The sequence below is a fragment of the Protopterus annectens genome, chromosome 17.part0 (genome assembly GCF_019279795.1).
Source record: "Protopterus annectens isolate FY-2018-M chromosome 17.part0, PAN1.0, whole genome shotgun sequence".
Classification (NCBI taxonomy): domain Eukaryota; kingdom Metazoa; phylum Chordata; order Ceratodontiformes; family Protopteridae; genus Protopterus; species Protopterus annectens.
Window position 1 is genome coordinate 233,277,729 of NC_056751.1, and position 23,943 is coordinate 233,301,671.

The following is a 23,943-nucleotide window of genomic DNA, read 5'->3' on the forward strand; positions in this document are numbered from 1 at the left end:
ATTAAAACCCCTTAATTATGTACTAGGCAGGTAGTCTGCATCATAGGTAGCCAATCACATAAGCTACACCGACAGCAGAGGTCAATGCAGCTGCTGCTGATGCTGACCATAGGCCTAGACTGAGAAGGAGAAGAGTGTTCAGGCCCAGGGTAACCTTTCAGGGGCTACATGATCTGGGGATTGTATAGCACTATATGGTGGACAGGGACATACTGCAAGAACTCACTGAGCTTTGCTGACCTCAACTCAGACCCAGAGCCAACAGAGGTGAATCCATCCTAGTGGGAACAAAGGTATGTGTAGCCCTTAGGATACTAGCTACTGGTACTTTCCAAAGACCAACTGGGGACATGATGGGGGTCTCACAGGCATCTGTTTCCAGGGTACTCCACCAGTTCCTGGATGTTATGTTACCACATGCCAGTGAGCACATTTATTTTCCTCACACCCCTAAGGAGAGGACCAGCAGTATGTGACTCTTCTACCATGTAGCACACTACCCTGAGGTACTGGGTGCCACAGATTGCACTCATGTACACATCAAGGCACCACCCAGTGAGGAGGGTAGAATCTACGTCAACCCCAAGGGGTACCACTCCATCAACTGTCAGGTCATGTGCAATGCCCAGGGCACCATCCTGAATGTGTGCGCTGGCAGCCCTGGCAGTTATCATGACTCCCATATCTGGCATGCATCACAACTGTACCAGAAGTTTGCTAGGAGGGGGACATCCCACACGGCCCTTTACTGGGGGATGCTGGCTATGCACTGTAACCATGGATGATGACACCCATCAGAGATGCATACATCCACTAAAGAATGCCATAATGAGACACACGCACAAACTAGGAACAAGAGCATGTGTTTGGGCTGCTGAAGTCACAGTTCTGGTGCCTCGATATATCTGGTGGAGCTCTGCAGTACTCTCCAGACATATGTGCACAGATGTTCACAGTATGTGCCATGCTATTCAATATGATCCTGCAGAAACAGCTGCAGCAGGATCAGCAAAGGGAAGGGATACACAGCCCCTCACACCAGTAGGGTTGCCACCTTTTCAAATCAAAAAAGTGGGACATTTTTTGTAGAAACGCAAATATTGGCAAGACAAAACACACCCACAGCCAGTGCAAAGGACGGAACTTCACTTTTTTGACAAAATAAAATCTTATTCTTGTAACATTTGAGTTGCTTATGGTATTTCATATAACACTTTGGTGTTTCAGATAAGTAACTGTTTTATGCAGCTATTAAAGAAAACTTAGGATTTTTTTTTTTATCCTTAAATGTCAGGACATTTGTCACTTTTAAGGTTTTTTGTAGGACACAACTGCCCAAAGAGGGATTGTCCCTAGCAAAGTGGGACAGGTGGTAGCTCTACCCACCACTGCCTAGGTCACCACAGCTGCACCCACAGGAGGACTTGGAGGAGGAACTCCCTGAGGCTGTCCCTGTAGGCAGACATAGGCATGCCCAATATGCACAATACAGAATGGCCAGCGCAAGTAGGTGAACCACCAATAACTATTTATTGTAAAAACAATACATAGACATAATATACAGAATGCTACAGACCGGTTTCAGCAAAAGCCTTCTTCAGTGTGAATACAGACAGAAATCAAAACCCCATCCACAGTACCACATAGATACACATAACAAGGCACACCCCCTACCTTTCACCAATTATAACATTTCATTTAAACCTGGAGGGATCAAAGCCCCTAGCTTAATTATCCAAAACTTTTCTTTTTTATTCAATATATTGTGCCAACCTAATTTATTACATCCTTTAACAGGAATGTGATTATTAGCTATAAATCTGAAATTAGCAGTAGAATGTTGCAAAACATGCCTATATAAAGCATTAGATATTCTTTGAAAATGAATGTCACTAAAATGCTCAGAAATACAAATCTTAAATTGTTTAGAAGTTTGTCTTACATAAAATGCAGAACACTGACATTCAGCTAAATAAATCACCAACTCTGAAATACAATTAACAAAACACTTTATATTGAATACCACAGATGTATTAGTAGAAGAAAAATGTTTAATTTTCATAACATGCTGGCAAGCAGTGCAGTGTCCACATGGGAAACATCTAATTAAAGGGTATACCTTCCACAGACTGATTTACTCTATTACCAGTGGGCACAGACATTTTAAAATTATTCAAAAAATCTTTGATACCTTTCCCTTTCCTATATGCGAATTGACATTGTAGGGGTAACATATGACAATTTTTTATCTGTCAAAGGAATATCCCAATGTTTATTAATCAACTAACAAAACTGTCTAGAATTAGCACCAAAAGTTTTAATAAAACATCTGATGATCATCCTCAGAGAGTATTTTATACTTCAATGAAGTTGATCTATCCACAGTCTGTGCAAAACATTGAGCCTGATGTATAACAGTATCCTTATACCCCCTAGCACAAAATCGATCAATCAGTTCCCAATTATTTTTATGCAGCTCATCTTGAGATGAGCATATTCTTTTAACCCTTAGAAATTGGGACTTAGGAATGTTATTAACAATATAAGAGGGATGGCAGCTGTTTGTGTGGGCTTATCCTTTCTAAATAAAATAGTGTTTAAAGTACCATCAGGAAGTTTAAAAACCACCACATCAAGTAAATAAATTTGTTGTATATCAAACGAAATAGAAAAGTACAAACCCCATTTGTTGTCATTTAAATACTGGACAAATTCTTTCAAATATATAATATCAGATTTTCAAACTAGCCAACAGTCAACTAAATAACACCTCCATATATCAATTTCTGGCAAAAGAAAAAGTATGTGTAACATCATATATCAGTTGTTCCTCTATAAATATAGAAACATAATATTTTTTTTGCCAGAAATGAATATATGGAGGCATCATTTAGATGACTTTTGGCTGGTTTGGAAATATGATATTATATATTTGAAAGAATTTGTCCAGTATTTAAATAACAACAAATGGGGTCTGTACTTTTCTATTTCTTTTATTTATTTTATTTATTTATTTTATTTTATATTTGTTGACCGGGCTAGTCTAACTGGATATATGTCCATTTTCAGTAGAGGCCCGGGGTGATAAGCTCCAAGAGAATTTAGTAACAAAAAAAATGCTAGTACAATACATTAACAAAGGGAGGAAGCTCAATTACATAACTATCTAACAAACTTATCACATATACAAAGAAAATCTCAACAGGATAAGGTCAGGTAAATAAAGAAGCTCAATAAACATCTAAAATTAAGAAAATATCAACAGGATAGCTCAGTTAAACATAGCAAGTCTAAAGTTGTATATATTATAAAGGAGGATTGGAGTTAGTACTGAGAGATTAGCAGGTAAACAGAGCCCAGTAAATAAGGGAAGGTTAATCAGGTTTAGAACAGGGGCATAACCAGTGTGTTCTAAGGTAAGGTTTCAGTTTATTTTTGAAAAGTGATAAAGAGGACAGTGATGCAAGTTCACTGGGAAGTAGGTTCCAGGATTTTCCAGCAGTATTAGAGAATAGAGAGTCACCGGCCATGTTGTTGGATTTACATATACTGACAAGTAGTTTATTTGATGAATGTAAGATATTAAGATTGTTATAGGGGGTAATGAGGTTAGAAAGTATTGGAGTATTGGTTGGTAGGTAAAGGATCTTGTGGGCAATGGTAAGTTGGTGAAATTTATGCTGATTTTGATATACAACAAATTTATTTTCTTGATGTGGTGGTTATTAAACTTCCTGATGGTACTTTAAACACTATTTTATTTAGAAAGGATAAGCCCACACAAACAGCTGCCATCCCTCTTATATTGTTAATAACATTCCTAAGTCCAATTTCTAAGGGTTAAAAAAATATGCTCATCTCAAGATGAGCTGCATAAAAATAATTGGGAACTGATTGATCGATTTTGTGCTAGGGGGGTATAAGGATACTATTATACATCAGGCTCAATGTTTTGCACAGACTGTGGATAGATCAACTTTGTTGAAGTATAAAATACTCTCTGAGGATAATCAGCAGATGCATTTTATTACAACTTTTGCTACTAATTCTAGACAGTTTCGTCAGTTGATTAATAAACATTGGGATATACTTTTGACAGAAAAAAATTATGTCAAATGTTACCCCTACAATGTCAATTCGCATATAGGAAAGGGAAAAGTATCAAACAATTTTTGAATCATTTTAAAACGTCTGTGCCCAATGGTAATAGAGTACAATAGTCTATGGAAGGCATAGCACTGCTGCAGCAGGGCACTTTTCCAGTATTTATTTGGTGTAGGTAGATCAGGATGGGGCACCAGATGGTGTGGTTAGGGCAACAGTTGACATAAGGCCGCTCCTGATGGAAGGTATACCTTTAATTGGATGTTTCCATGTGGACACTGCACTGTTTGCCAACATGTTATGAAAATTAAATATTTTTCTTCTGCTAATACATCTGTGGTATTCAGTATTAAGTGTTTTGTTAATTGTATTTCAGACTGGGTGATTTATTTGTCTGAATGTCATTGTTCTGCATTTTATTTAGGATAAACTTCTAAACAATTTAAGATTCATATTTCTGAACATTTTAGTGACATTCGTTGTCAAAGAATATCTATTGCTTTATATGGGCATGTTTTGCAACATCCTACTGCTAGGTTCAGATTTACAGCTATTGATCGCATTGCTGTTAAAAGAAGTAATAAATTAGGTCAGCACAATATATTGAATAAAAAAAAAAGTTTTGGATAATTAAGCTAGGGGTTTTGTTCCCTCCAAGTTTAAATGACATGTTATAATTGGTGAAAGGTAGGGGGTGTGCCTTGTTCTGTGCATTTCTGTGCTACTGTAGATGGGAATTTGATTTCTATCTGTATTCACACTGAAGATTGCTTCTGCCGAACCGGTCTATAGCATTCTGTATATTATATCTATTTATTGTTTTTACAATAAATAGTTATTGGTGGTTCATCTACATGTGTTCACCTTTCTGTGTTGTGTCTTTTGGTACTGTTTTGGCCCTGCACTTTTGCCATACTTGCGTACTATTGCTGTGTGTGTGCCCAATATGCCCTGGCCTTGGCCAAGAGACAATGCATAGCACATGCACTGACAACCTAGGGCCCTAGGGACTGACACCTTACTCTGACTCACATACATATTAGTAAAAATGATGCCAGCCAGCCCACACAACCTGTACCTCACCATGTATTGGCTGTGGACTGCATGCATCAGACAGAGTTAGCCCCAAACTACAGGTCTGTCAACTGCTGCATTCGCAAGGTAAGTCACTCTCCTATACACCACTTGTAAGGGGTACTACAGTATGGTAGCATATGTATGGACCTGCTGCATGTATGCAAGGGAATATAATGGGCTATATATAGTGCGCTATTGGCCTACTGGCAGAGATCAATAGTGGGCTACTGGGCTACTTGTACAGAACTGACAGTCACTTGGGACAACAGGTACTCTGTTCACTAGTATGCTCCACTAAGCCACATAGCTGGAAACTCCACAACATTATTCAAGGGAGATATGAAACAGTGGGGTCAAAGGACAGTCACATGACTGTCTGTGCTAGCAGAGCATGGGCTGGTCATCCCCCACCTCTAACACATCAGTGTTACCATACAACTGTTGTAACAGTAAGTCTGCAATGATATACCAGCAAACCAGACAATTCCTGTATGTTGTTGATAGTGTGAGAAATAAAACCTCTTTGTCTACCAGCTGGTGTGGCTCCCTGGGCCAGGGACAGTAGCATGGGAGATGCTGTTGATGGTTCGAATCTGGCAGCATCCAACATCTTTTGCATGTGAGGTACTCATATGGTGGTATTTCCACAGACTGTCATAACCTCTCAGTCTGTTACTGCAACAAAGCTGGATAAAGCCAGAGTGAATGGGGGGGGCAAAAGGCCATACCTACAGACAGACATTATACATGCTCTGAGTAACTTAGCAGGTGGCTAGTATAACAACAGGCTGCAACAGGTCAGATTAGCTGCAGAATGTAAAGACTATCACTGAAATGTGTCAGTAGTTACAACAGTTCAGTGACTGCTGTTTACAATATAGTACCAGAAAACCACAAATGTATGAGGAGCAGAGCAGACATATGGGACGAAATGCTGGACATTCTGCAAAACCATGTACAGAGAGAGGTATGCAGACTGTCACCCTGTCTGTGGTGTTACATCATGTATCCCTGACACATCATATCTCTCAACCTCTTAGAGCAGGAAATCTGGCCAAAGCCATGAATAAAAGTGGGACCAAGGCCCACAAATAGGGACAGGTTTTAAATATTAGCTATACAAATGTAGAACGTCGATAGAATAACTGGTCTTGCATTAGCATGAATCTCCTGATGTGTATGAAGTCTGACACTCAAATGTTTGTCATTATTTATTGACTTCAATCTTCACTGATTTGCCACTACTTTGCCGGAAAACCACAATGTTATGTAAAATGGACCAAACATATCAGGAAAAATTCTGGACAGTCTGTGAAGCTCTGTATAGTTGTGAGGTATGAGTCACATATTAAGGTCAACAAATAGCCAGGGAATACCTTCAACAATATCAGGGAAGTGCAGTACTGTGGTAACAGGTGCAGCAGCTAATGGCCTGCAGCACACATTATCCTGGACTGGAGTATATGTAGTTGTAGACTGGAGTCACCCTGTAAGTACTGACAGTCACACTGGGCATGCTCCTACACTTAGCTGACTTGAGCCAAAGTCTGTCTCCTCCACCACCCAAAGATCTACTATGTGGAAATATGTCTATATATACATACAGCTATGTATACATATCTGTCTCTCCCAATCTCCCTCACACGTAATGAGTGTATCTATCAATATGTGGCACATATATATATATATATATATATATATATATATATATATATATATATATATAATAACAAGATGTATATATAGCTATATAAAGTACAATGATACATACTCTCCACACATATCTACATAACACCTTTACATAACGTACACACACAACAACATTTAAGGAGACATCCCTGTTATACACATTTAAATAGATATGGATGGGGATGTATGAATGTCCTCACATACCCCAGAATGCTGCGATATCTGCACTTACACATCACAATAGTTGTCCGATGGAACCAGACCAAGGCCGCAACAGTACATAATACACTCACCCATAGACCCCTGTGCTTGCAGACCATCACCTGTAGACAGACACAGGTACACAGGTGGTGTAATTTACAATGGGTGCAATCCATGCCTTGGACAGGCCATATTGTCCCTGGCCACATGTCCTCCTATCAAACTGCAAATAGTCACATATGGCCAGACTGGTAAGTACACACACATAGCAAGGATATTACCAGGTATCCCACCCATAGGACACTAGATACAGTAACAGTACCAAGCAGTAAAACTATACAGGCCACACATGCTGTCTAATACAAGGCCACTTTGTGTACTCCACAAGTACTGTACCTGCATCAACATATGCAACAGATATAACCTGTGGCACATGCAATAAGTACTGTGAGCTGTAGTGAGTAATACTACATAATAAGGGTTCTAATCTCACATAATGCAACTCTGTTTGTGTGTGTATCGGTATATCCCAACACACCACAATGGACATGTCCATATGGGCTCTGTCAGTGCAATAGTATGTATTTTATGGCCCTGTGGCCTGCTGCTGGCCTCTAAATTCACTCCTCTACAAGGTCTGCTGATGTCATCCACCTTAAGAGTAATGGCTGACAATCTGATAACAGATAAACTCTGTGGTGCATACGATAAGTGCTGCAAGCTGTAGTGTATATTAAGAGATAGGTAGGGGTTCTACTCTCACATTGTCCAACTCTGTGTGTGTATCAATACATCCCTTTACAGCACTAAGAGCATGCCCATATGGGCTATCTCTCTGCAATGGTATGCATTTTATGGCCCTGTGACTGCTGCTGGCCTCTAAATTCCCTCCTCTAGGGGTTCATGTGTGTGTGTGTGTGTGTGTGTGTGTGTGTGTGTGTGTGTGTGTGTGTGTGTGTGTGTGTGTGTGTGTACACATATCCCCTTGTGGCACTAGAAACATGCCCATCTGGCTTATCTCTGTGCAAGGGTTAAGCATTTTAAGGCCCTGTGACTAGCTGCTGGCCTCAACATTGGCCTCCTTTACAAGGCCTGCTGATGTTATCCACCTTAAGACCGCTGCCTGACACTATGCCATCAAGTAAACTCTGTGGTACATGTGATAAATACTGCAAGCTTTAGTATGTATTACTAGATAGGTAGTGATTCTAACTTCACAGCATCCGATGTGTGTGTGTGTGTGTGTGTGTGTGTGTGTGTGTGTGTGTGTGTGTGTGTGTGTGTGTGTGTATCCCCCCTTGCAGCACTACAGACTGGCCTATCTGTGTGCAATGGTTATGCATTTTAAGACACTGTGACTAGCCACTGGCCCTAAATTGCCCTCATCTACATAAGCCTAATTGATGTCCGCCACCATCTAGATATGTACATGCAGACTATCCAGGTGACACATATCAAGGGTAGCAGACCTTGTCACGGGGTATGAAAGTATGATGACTCTGACTGTCCCCATTGTCCCTAACACACTGTTCTACACATATGCACCTAGGGAGCCATGTAAGTATACTGGCATACCTTGCTGATGTGCTGCCTTGCCATCCTGTGCCACTGTATTGCTGCCATATGTACATAGTTTAACTGCTCAGACACCTGGGACAAAAACATACACAGGTCCATGACACACCTGTCATTTTGTGACAATACCACCAGTGTACCAACATGCAACAAAGATACATGTTTGATGTGTAGTCATGACACATGCCAGCATACAGTACCTGTTGTGCCTCAAAACAAATGCCATGGCTTAACACTACTGCACTACACAAACACATGTAAAGTAATATACTTACCCTGGGCATCAGACACATATTTTCAAGTCCTTGCATCGATGGCACACATGGCAGGGATGTGGCACAGGTATCATCACAATCACAGGGTGTGGTGTGGGAGTGCCAGTGGCTGTGCCTAACAGTTGAGAGCCTGTGTGTGAGTCAGGAAGTGGTACTGGTTAGATGGGCCATGGAGAGGTGCCATGTGTATCTGTTGATGACCTGCATGTGACGTGGTGTTGGTAGTGTGTGAGTGTACACAGTTAAGCCCAGTCAGCCACAGACAGCTGTGGACCATACATGGTAGAGTGGACAGTTCAGCATCTCTGGCCATGCACACAAGAACTGGCTTCACCAGAAGTAGCACTATGATAATGGTTATATTGCTCACAGTCTGAGTATGTGTGCACAGCTGTACATAATACCCAACCCTCCCAATGTAGATAGACCTGACACCCATGTACTGGTATGTACAGCCTGTCACAATGACTGATGCATTATTACACTGGTGAACACAGCAAGTTTGCCTGGATGCTCTTCTTCTGTGGATGCTATGGTACCCACCTCCTGGATGTATGGCGTGATGGATGCCTGTGAGCTGTTTGTTGATTCAAGGTTCACCAGGAATTCTTCTGTGGCCGAGAGTGGTTGTTCCATCACAGGCCTGCCACTGGTGGCAGCACAATCCTTGGCAACAGCAGCTGCCCTTTGACATGCAGCATTCACCATATCTGTGGCCTGGTGTTGGACTTGCTCTTAGGTCCTGTCCTGTTGGCCAATCTGATTAACAGCCAGCACAAGGTCTGCCCACAATACTGCCCGCTGTTCACAATTGTGTCCAGCCCTGCTAAACAAGATGTGATGTTGGTGCCTGAGGCCATCCAGTATTATGCCATTCTCTGCAGTTGTGAATGATGGATGTCTCCTATGATACATGGTTCCTGAAAGATAACAAGAGGGGAACACATTACAGGACTAGATACATGGACGTCCACTATGTACAGATCCTGCATGCCCATAATAGCCTGCACTATCCACTGCTTCCTCACATGTCATACCCCAGAGTCTGGAAATACACTACATGTGTGGGATATCACCATAATAGTAGCAATATTGGGTTATGGGTTATGTCCCTGTGTGCAGAGACAGATTCTGCTGTATGTCCCTACACCTATCATTGCAGTCTACTGTGGTGTGTCTCCTACGGGCAAATTCCCACTAATATGTCATACGGCCACTCTCAGACAAATAGCAGTGTGCTATTACAACAACTATATGAGGACAGTCCAGCAATACCAGTGTGACAAAATGACAGAAATCAATGAACACCTGCTGTAGTATATGTCTCCTGTAGGTATCATACCTCTCAACTATGCAGATGTTTGCAGAATGTCAAGATGTTTGTTATACATATGGTCCTATTCACCCAAACCTATGGATGTCTGACAAATGGCTGGCCAATCATTGATGGTTAATGTCAGACTATACAGTCAGATTCTGACTTTCACACGTCATACCCCTCAGAAACAGTTATTCTACAGTGTATTAGTCTACTCACGTTCTTACATTGTACGGGCAATATATATACTCTGTAACTGAGTTTAGCCCTTTGCCCCACCATTAATTATGGCTTTCTCCTAATTTCTTGCTGTAGGAGGATGACAGGTATGTTAGGCATAGCTCTCGACCAAACTGGGACACATGTCAATGACACAGGGATGTAGCCAGAGTACAACAAGGATATTCAGGGACACTTTTATAATGTTAGAACTACGTATGTGACACAGTCACAGAATGAGAGGAGGTGACATACAGTACATTGTTTGATGTTACAGGACTGGACACCCTTAGTTATTGTCACTATGTACTACATGTAATCCACTAGCTTTCCTACAACAGCCGACCGTTCTGTGAGGGATTGATAGGGACAGAGCTGAGATGTGCTAAAAAGCAGGGTCAGTTGTGAGTCATGTCTGTAGGCGTAGGACAGCAGAGTATCAATGACATCTCAATTCCATAGATCTATGACAAGCCTACTGTTGTACTCCCTATTCCCCATACCTCCATCCTCCCATCTGCATCCTTTTATATGGAAACATCTATTCCATACCTGGTGGAGTGCAGTATTCATTTTTGAATCTTCCCACTGGAAAAACTTGCAACATACACTGTCTGTGTGCCTGCAGTCTCATACAGACCTGTTCCCCAGCAACAGTTGCTTGTCTTTTGAAGGTAATGGTCATTAGCAGGTAATTGCCTATGCACCAATCAGTGGCTCAGAATTGCTAGTTGCAGCCAAAACAGCTGAATTGCAGTATCAGTAGCCATTGACATGCCTCCACAGTGCAATATATATATAAGGCCTTCATGTAGGCCTTGGCCCCTTTCTTACTGTTTGAGAAGGACATTACTGAGGTGTGGAGACTACAGCATTACAGATGGTAGGTACAACTACTGTTCATTGTAGAGATTTGTGAAGTATGTGCACAGTTTTGCCTCATATGTTTGGTCAGTGTCACATAATACTGTGGTCATCTGACAGTTCACTGGCAAACATTGCAGGTTGATGTCAGTAAGGAAAAAGAGACATGTAAGTGTCACACTCCATGCCCGTCAGAATATGCATGCTAATGCAGTAGCTGTTAGTCTATCAACCTGCTATCTTTGAAAGGGAAAACTGTTAAACATGTCCCTGTCTCTGCCTTTTGACCCCACCAATAAGTATGGCTGTGTCCAGATCCCTTGCTCTAGGGGGTTGGGAGGTATGGTAGGTCTGTAGCAGCTACCTTTACATACAGTTGTGTATGCTACAGGCTCCAGCTATTGCTGCAGCCTACAACACACACATGGGGGAGGGATTTTGTTAACACTTTGTGACAGCAAGCTGTACGTGTAACTGTGGCAGCTGTGTCAGGGCTGTCATGACAGAGTCGGGGTAAGTGTATTCTATACAGTTCAATTGGTGCATGTGCATAAGGTACATCTGTTATACAACAGTGTGACTAACAGAGTAGTAGGCAACATATAGTTAGGTGATATGGATATGTGCATTGTGTCTCCCTGCAGGCCTTTATGTTGCAAAACTGGGTAGCAGTTCATTAAGTAGTAGTAAACTGTGGGGATTAAGACTGCAAGACACAGACATTACTTGCTGTCTGCACAATAATGTGATTGAAGTACATCACAACACTGGAATCAAACCCAGGACTGTGTGTAGCAAAATGTACTGCATACAAGGTAGTTAACAGACTGCATTACTCAGACACTGTAAAAGTATGCATATTTGTAAGATATATGTGCACATATAGAGCCTGTGAGAGACATTTCTACATCCATGAATATGTGTGTGGCTTTATATAGTTGTATTTTTGCAGCAAGGTCCCAGTTGTACATGTACTTTGCCATAGCTGTCTTAGCAGGTGTCTTTCCACAAGTTGCTGATAAAAGGCCATGTATGCCTGCTATCACAGGTCTCACATACATCCATTGGTATATCTTTGGATGTCCATGGTATATTATTGCATCAGGGTCCAAGGTACACTCCTATATTTCCCATTCTTTTTATATATCATTTACATACTTAATGACAGTAGGTAGCATTCAGTATGTATTGCTGGAAACAGCTGTGTAACCTAAAGCTTGTGTAGCATGGTGGGTTAATGCCCTGTGCTATAGTTAAGAGGGGCCTGGATTTGAGACTTGGCAGAGGTGTTTATTTTCTACATGTAAGTAACACTGTCATAGACACATATAGACATTAAAGCTGTATAAAGCTTATTTAAGCTGAGCTAAGTGAAGCTCTGTGAAAATCAGCGCAAACCAGTGCTAAAAAATATATAAAGAAAAGAAAAAGAGGGTGATAGGACAGAGGTGAAATGGGGTCAATCAGGGGGGAAAAACATAGTGAACAGCAGGTAGGGATGTGCTGGAAGGGTATAGGAATGAATCATAGCAATCCATTTCCTGTACAGCAGCAGCTATGCATTTTGACAGATTTTGTAGATGAATTTGGACTTTCAAACCCCAGAGAGAGGGGTGAGCACAACATGAATGTGTTGTCAAACCAATTGGACCACATTAGTTGTATCCAGTGGGCATGTGTGCAAAATGAAGAGCTATGTGTGGGCCAATATTTTTTTTGTGGGACAAATTTCCATTTTTTTTTTAAGGAGAGAGTGGAATGCTGGGGAAGGGACATAGGTACATGTGGGGAGGTAATGTGGGTAGGAGAGGATGCAATAGCTGGCAGACAAGACAGCAGACAGAGGAGGTGTGTGACACATGGGGGTAAACACCTTGGATGGGGATGGTGTTGTGGAATTGGAGGCGCATGTATCTCCAGACGGCAGCAGCATGACTGAGGTCCTCACCCATGGGCAGTTGACACTGCTACTTCACTGCCCCAAAGGTGGCTGTGCTGGAGCCTAGGCACCAGGGTTAGCCTGCCCCACCAGGTTGGCCAGTGTACCCTCAATCTGGCACAGGTGACGTTCATAGCTCTGATGAACAATCTTGTGCACCACGGCCAGTAGTTGCTACTAGGTGACTACCACACCTCTGCCACCGCTCCCGGGGGTGGCTGGGCCCCGTCTCCTGAGGTGGTTCCACACAACACCACAGGTCATGCAGGGGCAGTGGAGGGGGCACCACTGGCCTGGGTCTGACATGCTGTGGTGATGGAGATATAGCAATAAGTATAGGTTAGTTATGAACAAAGCAATATTGTTAGTAAAAACAGCATGCCAGAACAGTGGAAATAACTCAAGTACATGATGCATATTATGTGAAACAGAACAATAAATAGCAGAACAGTTAGTATAATAACATCATGCCAGTAACAGTTATGGCATAAGGCCAACAAAATAGGTAATTCAACAAGATATGTTAATATGTAACCATTATAATACATAACAATAATAAACACATGCCCCAAAATACAGTTTAATGTAACAACATATGTTAATAGTGAACCATAACCAATAAATAACAATAATAAATAAATGAAGATAAGGGGTGGGGAGACAGAGAGAAAAACAGGGCATTAGTACTGTTATTGGCTATATACTTGACAACAGTACTACTATCCACTCTACAGATTTGTCCTTTCTTTATGTGTACAAGTCCCCTATAGCTGTTGTAGCACATACATACCTCTCAAGTTATCTGTATGGGACAGTATGGGCCAAGCAGTAACAACTGCAGGTACACAACTACACAGAACATGTGCACATCAGGTGAACCTATATAACTACCAAGGCGTACTGTGATGTATTGATATTCAGCTATGTAGGTAATCATGTTGATGATAAACCTGTGACAGAGGGATTACACACTACTAATTACATTACATGACAGTGTGACACTTGAGAGACATGTATGTGTACAGTGCAGAAACTAAACAACTTATCATGCCTTGCTTGGCAGGCATGGGGATAGAACACAACAGCAGTGACTGCAGGGGACATCTGCATGGCATGTATGAATTGACTGCAGCAATGTTTTTGCAGACACCCCAGGCATATAACCATACCAATAATATACATTAAGTAGTTCACTTTATTTTATTATTATAATATTTATTTCCTTTAGTTTATGCTGTATTTTCACATTCTTGCTAATGATTCAAACAGTCTGTGACAACTAAAAACACAATTATTTATTGATAATATGGGCTACCTCACCCATTTACCTGTAATTCCTGTGGAAAGAGAAGTTGTGAGCAATATGTAGTGAAACCTACCACTGAATTTGAACCCTGGTCTGTGTGTGCCAAAATGTACGTTATACAGTGCATTTAACAAACTGAGTTACTGAGTCACTGTTGATTATTGACTGACTGATATTTACCTACAGCTTACTTGGAAACAAAATATGACCTGGCAGTACTACTACAGGTTTATACTAGCCTGCAGTGACTGCAGAACATACATGCATGAAGTACATGCATAATAGAGATAGTAGGTAACCTATACATTGCCATATAGACTGCAGGTGTACACAATATATTGTTTGTGGGTTTAAATATCAGTGGCGACAACAAACCATATCAAATTAGGAGTGGGCTACCTCACCCATCTACCTTGCTTACCTGCTGTTTGTGGATGACAGAGCATTATGTGAACAGTAGTAGCCTAGAATCAGCTGTAACTGGTACTATATGTGTTAAACAATTCATTTGGCAGCGATTATATTTGAAGTCTAAAGCTATTACACTGTTATACTTGACTACAGCACCTTGACTCACAGCCTAAATACATATAGCTCAACTGCAATGGTTAAAACAAAACATTCCTGATGTACACAATTTACCTTGGTGCTATTGGTATTGGTCGATGTGTTATTGCAGAAAAGTTGTTGTGAAGATCTGTGAAAGCTGCCAGCCTAGCCAGATAGAATTTTGTAGATAATTTTGTCATTTGTAAATATTAATATAAGTCACAGGCTTGTTCTCTAAAATGGAAGAAATGGTGTTAAATGTGGAACTGCAAAAATGTAACAACAGTGCGCTCTGCTGTAGGAAAGCTGATAAGTCAAGCATTGTGTAATTGTTTGATCACAAAACCCGGAGCCAAGATGCCTGGATGAAGGAATTCTTGCTTTTGCTTTGAGATTAGAGTTAATTGCTAGAATATGCATGTATAATGTCTTTTATTGCTATAGCTTCCTGATCAGGTGCAAGATTAATAGGGCTGTTACTCTCTGAGCTTCTGTTAGCCTGGGAAACAGAAAATAATGATGTAATCTGAAATGAGTCAGCAGACCTGTGTTATCAATTTAAGGACAGGGAGACTCAGAGCATTTTAGCATTTGTCTTGAGAAAATCCAACGTCACCAGCACTCTGCCTATGCTCTATATGTACGTTTATTTTAGAACTGTGTTTTCACATTGATATAGCTAAGAAATAGGAAGATTAGACTAGTTGTTTCTTCTGTACTGATGCCAGAACTATTCTACTGTATCATTTTAAGCATTTATCTGTGATCTCTGAACTCTTGTGTAGCACTGTGTAGTAAGAAGTATTGTCTTGTGTTTGTATTATTTATTATTAGATATTTTTAAACCTTTCAACTGAGGCTGTTTTATGTAGAGATAATTTAAGCTCTAGAGTATATTCCATGTATATAATGACACTGTCCAAGCCACCCCAAATAAGTCTTGCTGCTCAGTCACACTTACCAGTTGGATAATAATATTGCACAGTAATAATTGGACACCTTTTGATAAGGGCCTTATTAGTAGCTGACATTAATGGTTGGTGGCGGTGATTACTACGTTATAGCCTGGCAGATAAGGGGCATAGCTGGAAAACCTGTGCCAGCCTTCCCCAGGAGTATCTGTGTGTTTATATATAACTTATATCCCAAAGTGTGTGTGTGTGTGTGTGTGTGTGTGTGTGTGTGTGTCAACTACCTGGGCAGGAACATGAAGCACTGGTTGGACAGAGAGGGTGCTGGAGGTTTTAGCTTGACCATTAGGCTGAGAACTGGACCCTATAGCTGTGCCAGTGGGGAGTCTTATTGGGGATCTGAAGAGAAAGGGTGAAACCAGCCCCAGACTGACTGTGATCTCTGTGTGCTCTTAAGGGAAATTGTATTTTACTGTGTTTTTATTTGTTATCCTCCCCTATGTGGACACCCCTCACTGGTGTTAGTGGTGAGGATTGAGGCTCCTTGATTGCTGGGCCAGTGCATGGGCATCACATATTAATTGTTTGGCATTGGTGGGATATCCACACCACATATTAATTGGCTGGCAAATATTAATTGGCTTGTATTGGTGTGGGTAGTGTGAATTTCTGTAGCTTGTGTACAGTGATCACTGAAGATGTTTTTGTACTCTAAATCAGCCATGCAGTGAATACTCAAGAGTTCAGATCACAATTGTTTTATTTCTTTTGTTATCTTAGTTAGTCAGAGAGAGCACGCAAGCATGTCAGCAGAGGAGTATGGAAAGCTGACAAGGTGCCACCTGTCTGAGATGTACCAGGCTATGGGACTGGTGCATGGAAACCTGACTAAGCCAGACATGATTGCAGCTTTGGTCACAGCTGCATTAGAAAACAGCAATCAGGAGGGTGATCAGACTGGCCATGGAGATGTACAACACTCAGAGAATGGACAGCTCAACCTTTCTGCAGAGGACTTAAAAATCCACCTGGATCTCAAGAGACTTGAGTTGGAGGCCAAGCATTTGGAAACAGAAACAGCAGAGAGACTGAGACATCTACAGGCTGAGGAGAATGAAAAACTGCTGCGCCTGGAAGCTGATGAGAAGGAAAGGCAGAGTCAGCATGAAAAGGAGATGCTGGCTCTTTGACAGAGTCATGGAGGTAATGGGGAAGGGAGTAACTGGACCCCAGAAGCACAAATGGTCAGTAAATTTCTTCCACAGTTTACAGAGGGGAATAATTTTGATAGTTTCATTCATATGTTTGAGAGGGTGTGTTAACAGTATGATGTTGACCAAAGATTCTGGGCACAGTTCCTGACCCCCTTACTCCATGGTAAAGCTGTAACTGTGTTGTCTAGATTAACTGATTATGAATGTTTTAATTATACTGCTGTTAAGAACTGTTTGTTAGAATGTTTTAAGCTAACACCTGAAACTTATAGGAAAAAGTTTTGTGAGCATAGACACAAGGCAGATGAAAGTGTGTGTGAATATGTTGCAGAACTGAGCATTTATTTTCATAGGTGGGTGACTGCATGTCAGATCACCACTTTTGAGGGGCTGGTAGACCTTTTGGTGAGGGAACAAGCCCTTAGCACTTTGCCTGAGGACATGAGGATCTGGTTAGCTGATAAACAATGTGCTACTGCAGAGGAGTTGGGGAAGAAGGGAGAACTATACCTAGCAAGCAGGACATCCCTGCACAGGAAAGGACATCCAGTACTGCTCATGGGTCTAAAGGAACCCATGGTGGGTAGCCCAGACTGCCCCAACATAATCTACCAGTAGCAGGAGAAGCCACTAGTCCAGGTACATGTCCAGGACCTAGGGTTAAATGTTTTGAATGCAACCAGTGGGGCCATGTGGCACACAGATTTACACGGAGGCAAGGTGGGGAACAAAAGGTGAAAGAGCCAGTAAGTGGGAAAGACAAAATGCCAATAGTAGGTTGTCTTGGGAAAACAGGGGTACTGAACTACCATCCTGCAGATGTCCTGATAGGGAAGGATTTTGATGAGGCAGTACTAGGTGTTATTTTAGTTTACATGCAGTCACGCTTCAAGGCAAGCATGTGGGTCTGGTACCCTGGGGGAAACCCAGACAGACCACATACTTGCAGCCAGGACTGGTAAAGTTGTTACTTCAGGGAGGAAGCTATGCTGTAGCAGTGATACTGAAGGTGAGGCACAGCTGCTTGTGGGTACTGATGTTCCCTTGGACAGAGTGACTGCAAAGGTAGAGGTGAGTAGTAGTACCCAGGCTGACAGTGAGGCACCACTGGATGCCAGACTTCCTGTGGAAGGGGAGCTGGGAAGGGTTACAAAGAGAGAGTTGAGACAGGTTCAGCTGTCAAGCCCTACATTGCAAGACCTGAGGCAGATAGCTAGGGAGGCACCTGATTCTCAAGGGAAGGGGGAATCTGTATACTTGGACAAAGGGTTACTGCATAGAGAGTGGACCCCTGTGGGAGGGCTAGAACGTGAGATAATACAGCAGTTAGTAGTGCCTAGATCCTATCATCTGGTGCTTCTAGCCATAGCCCATGATATTCCCTTTGCAGGTCATATGGGCATAAAACATATGAAGAGACGTATTATGCAGAACCTCTACTGGCCTGGAATTTCCATAGATGTAACAGGGTACTGCAGGACCTGTGAGCAGTGCCAAAAGGTAGGCAAGGCATGAGACAAGGTGAGAGCTCCTTTGATGCCTTTGCCTGTGATTGAGGAGCCATTTCAGAGGGTAGCTATGGATATTGTGGGGCCTCAGAATACCCCAAGTTCCACAGGGAAAAAGTATATCCTAGTGGTAGTGGATTATGGTACAAGATACCCTGAGGCAGTGGCTTTGCCCTCCATTGAGGCAGAAAAAGGTGGTAAATGGTTTGCTAGAGATTTTCAGCAGAGTAGGTTTCCCAAAAGAAATACTGACTGACAGAGGTGCCAGTTTCATGTCAGACCAGCTGGCTTGTCTGTGGAAGTACTGTGGGTGAAGCACCTGAAGACCACCCCCTACCATCCCCAGACTAATGGTCTTGTTGAGAGGTTAAACTCTACATTCAATCCATGCTACGGGCATTTGCAGACCAGTTTAGTTGTTTGCTTACAGAGAGGTGCCCCAGGAATCCACAGGATTTTCACCCTTTAAGTTGCTGTATGGGCATAGGGTGAGGGGACCTCTAGATTTAATTTGTGATGACTGGGAGGGTGAGTGTGAGTCTCACAAGGAGTCTGCTGTGGCATATGTCCTAAATCTCAGGACAAGGCTCAGGGAACTCATGGGCTTGGCCCAGGAGAACCTGGCAGAAGCCCAACAACAGAAAAAGATATGGTATGACAGGAATGCTCAAGCTAGAGAGTATGCTGTAGGGCAGCAGGTAATGGTTCTCATTCCTGTCAGACACAACAAGCTGCAAGCAGCTTGGGAGAGACCCTACAAGGTGGTAAGAAAGGTAAGTGATGTTAACTACATGGTGGAACTGCTAGGCAGGAGGCAGGGGCACAAGTTGTACCATGTTAACATGATGAAACCATACCATGATAGAGAGGCCCTTGTTCTATTTGCAGTGGCTTGCAGGAGGAGTCTGAGGGAGATCTGGTGGCTGATCTCCTCAGTGAGGCTCAGACAGACACCTCACTGGAAGTGGTAGCAATGCCCCAGTAGCTATCTCCTACTCAGGTTCGAGAGATCCAAGCAGTGTTACAGGTGTTTGGGGACATGTTCACTGGGAAAGCAGGGTGCACCCACCTGGTGCAGCACCAGATGGATACAGGACCCCAAAGGCCTATTAAGCAGGCCCCTTATAAGGTGCCTGAGAGAGTCAAACAGTCACTGAGGGAGGAGGTACATGAGATGTTGGAACTAGGGGTAATTCAAGAGTCAAACAGTCCCTGGGCCTCCCCAGTGGTGCTGGTGCCCAAGGAGGATGGCAGCACCAGGTTCTGTATAGACTACAGGAAATTAAATAGTCACACAGAGTCAGATGCTTACCCCATGCCTGAGACAGATGAGGCCCTAGAGCAGCCGGGTGGGGTTAAGTATCTTACCACCATTGATCTTACCAAGGGTTACTGGCAGGTGCCCTTGACTTTCAGCGCTAGACAAAGGTCAGCCTTTGTGACTCCTTTTGGCTTGTATGAGTTGACAAAGATGCCCTTTGGGATGAAAAATGCCCCAGCAACTTTCCAGAGGCTAGTAGATTACATCCTAGCAGGAGCATGAGGGTTTGCCCTTGCTTATCTAGATGATATTGCCATCTACAGCCATTCCTGGCAAGAACACCTTCAGCATGTCAGGGAGGTGCTGGGCAGACTACAGAGGGCAGGGTTGACCATTAAGCCCGCAAATGGCAGGTGGATATGGCAGATGTCTCCTACCTGGGACATAGAGTGGGGAGTGGTAAGATCAGGCCAGAACCTGCCAAAGTGGAAGCCATTCAGGCATGGCCTGCACCTGTTACCAAAAGCAGGTGAGGGCATTCTTAGGGACAGCAGGGTACTACATAAAGTTTTCCCCAATTATAGTACCATAGCTGCTCCCCTCACAGACCTGACAAGGAAGAACAGGCCAGATAAGTTAGTGTGGACCAGAGCATGTGAGCAGGCATTCCAGAAGCCAGTCCAGATTACTGAAAAGAATTTGTTGTGTAGGTGGATGCTTCAAACCATGGGGTGGGGGCTGTACTTAGCCAGATTTTTTCAGAGGGAGAAAAGCACCCAGTGGTTTATCTCCATCATAAGCTCCAACCCAGGGAGGAATGCTATACAGCTGTAGAAAAGGAATATCTAGCCATAGTGTGTGCACTGCAGAAACGTCAGCCTTATCTGTATGGAAGAAAATTCACTGTAGTGACAGATCACAATCCCCTAACATGGTTAAACAGAGCCAGCCAGCAAAATGCCAAGTTGGTAAGATGGAGCCTAGGGTTGCAAGCATATGATATGTCAGTGCACCACTGAAGTGGGATTAGCAATGCCAGTGAATATGGGCTCTCAAGATAGGGAATGGGGTAAGGTATACTCAGATAGTCACTTGAAAAACTAGCTTGAGTTCTCTGGGGTGGAAGATATGTGAAGGCTGCCAGCCTAGCCAGATAAAATTTTGTAGATAATTCTGTCATTTGTAAATATTAATATAAGCCACAGGCTTGTTCTCTTAAATGGAAGAAATTGTGTTAAATGTGGAACTGCAAAAATGTAACAACAGTGCGCTCTGCTGTAGGAAAGCTGATAAGTCAAGCATTGTGTAATTGTTTGATCACAAAACCCGGATCCAAGATGTCTGGATGAAGGAATTCTTGCTTTTGTTTTGAGACTGGAGTTAATTGCTAGAATTTGCATGTATAATGTCTTTTATTGCTGTAGCTTCCTGACCAGGTGCAAAATCAAAAGTCCTGTTACACTCTGAGCTTCTGTTAGCCTTTGAAACAGAAAATAATGATGCAATCTGAAATGAGTCAGTGGTACTGTGTTATCAATTTAAGGACAGAGAGAATCAGAGCATTTAAGCATTTGTCTTGAGAACAGCCAACATCACCAGCACTCTGCCTATGCTCTATATGTAAGTTTATTTTAGAACTGTGTTTTCTCTTAGATATAGCTAGGAAATAGGAAGATTAGACTAGTTATTTCTTCTGTGCTGATGCAAGAATTATTCTACTGTATTATTTTAAGCATTTATCTGTGATCTCTGAACTCTTGACTAGTACTGTGTAGTAAGAAATATTGTATTGTGTTCTTATTATTTATTATTAAATATTTTTAAACCTTTCAACTGTGGCTGTTTTAAGTGGAGATAATTTAAGCTCTAGAGTATATTGCATGTATATAGTGATATTGTCCAAGCCAGCCCAAATAAGTCTTGCTGTTCAGTCACACTTACCAGTTGGATAATAACATTGCACAGTAATAATTGGACACCCTTTGATAAGGGACTAATTAGTAGCTGACATTAGTGGCCGGTGGTGGTGATTACTACCTTATAGCCTGGCAGAGAAGAGGCATAGCTGGAGAATCTGTGCCAGCCTTCCTTGGGAATGTCTGTGTGTTTATATATAACTCATATCACAAAGTGTGTGTGTCAGCCACTTGGGCAGGGACACGAAGCACTGGTTGGACAGAGAGGGTGCTGGAGGTTTTAGCTTGACCACTAGGCTGAGATCTGGACCTTATAACTGTGCCAGAGGGGAGTTTTATTGGGGATATGGAGAAAAAGGGAGAAACCAGCCCCAGACTGACTGTGATCTCTGTGTGCTCTTAAGGGAAATTGTACTTTACTGTGTGTGTATTTGTTATCCTCCCCTATGTGGATGCCCCTCACTGGTGTTAGTGGTGAGGATTGAGGCTTCTTGATTGCTGGGCCAGTGCACGGGTGTCACAGTTGTCATAACTCATTTCTTGCAAAACAGCTCTGAATCCACACTTATTGCACAACAGACTTTATTGGCTATACCTTCCTGCGGATTCTGGTATTGTTTCATGTTTTTATTACACAACAGTTGTCATAATTCATTTTTTGCAAAACAGTTCTACTTCCACACTTATTGCATAACATACTTTATTGAAAATACCTTCATGCAGTTCCTGGAATAGTTTTGAGTTTTTATTGCACAACAGTTGTGATTGTGCAGGTATTGCAATACAGCTGTAATTCCATACTTATTGCACTAGAAACTTTATTGTAAATACTTTCTTACAGTTAATGCTTTAGTCTTCCCTGCTTATTGCACTACAATTGGCAGTATTCACTTATTGCAGTGCAGCTCTAAGTCCACATTCATTGCAATATAATCTTTACTGTATATACCTAATTACAATTAAGGTTTTACTCTTTTTCTTATTTGAATATAGTTAGCATAACACATCTGTACTCACCACACTCATGGCGCAACCTCACCAAGCACCTGGCATGCATCTTGAGGGTGTTAGCCCTCTCCTCTGCAGTTGTTAGGAGAGAAGAACACTATTTATGCATACCAGTTTAGCAGACATTCAGATTAGATATTAGTCGAACATAGGTGAAAGTACTTACATATATGTTGGACATCCCCTGCCCAAACTTCTTGGACCCAGGTATCCAAGAGATCCCCCTTACATATCTTCAGGTCATTGTAGTGGTGCCAACATTGTTCACCTGTGCGGGAGATACCAGTTGCACTGGTAAGATCCCTTTGCCAGCCTAACCCAGGCCTCTACCTTGCACTCTGAGCCTTGGTAACCTCCCTGCAGAAGCTGGCTTTTATGTTTTTTTACAGATAGCCTGACCATGATGCTGGACTCTAGGATGCCCTAAAGCTGTGCCAGAAAGCATGAACCATCATCAATGCCTGCCATAGTATCCTTCAGTGACAGAATTCCAACAGATTATGCTGTATTCCCACCTATTGCGCTTAATATAGCCTGTTTTCCCATCTTTACATGCCACTGGGGAATATTTAAAAATGCATAGCATCACTTAGCAGTGCACAAACCAGCACAGCTGAGCTAAGCAGTGCAAAAACCCGAAGACCCGTATGCTTAGCAGTGCTTAGCCATGCGCAAACCAGCTAAGCAGAGCCAAGCAGTGCATAAACATTTTCAGCCGTTATTGTGTTTATGCTATGCTTAGCAGGTCTTAGCAGATCTTAGAAGAGCTTAGCAGAGTGCACAGGGCCAGAATTTAAAAATAATTGCCATAATCTGTATTTCAAAAATAAATGCTTATTTTCCCTTCCATGTATTCAAACACTGCACCTACTGCTCATGAGGCTGTAATTCTACCCATTTGGCTACATGGATATATGAAACTCTGGTATACCTTCACATATATCTCTGAGCTATGTATAAGCACTGCTGAGCACCACGCTGCACCACACAAACCCACTCATATATGCTT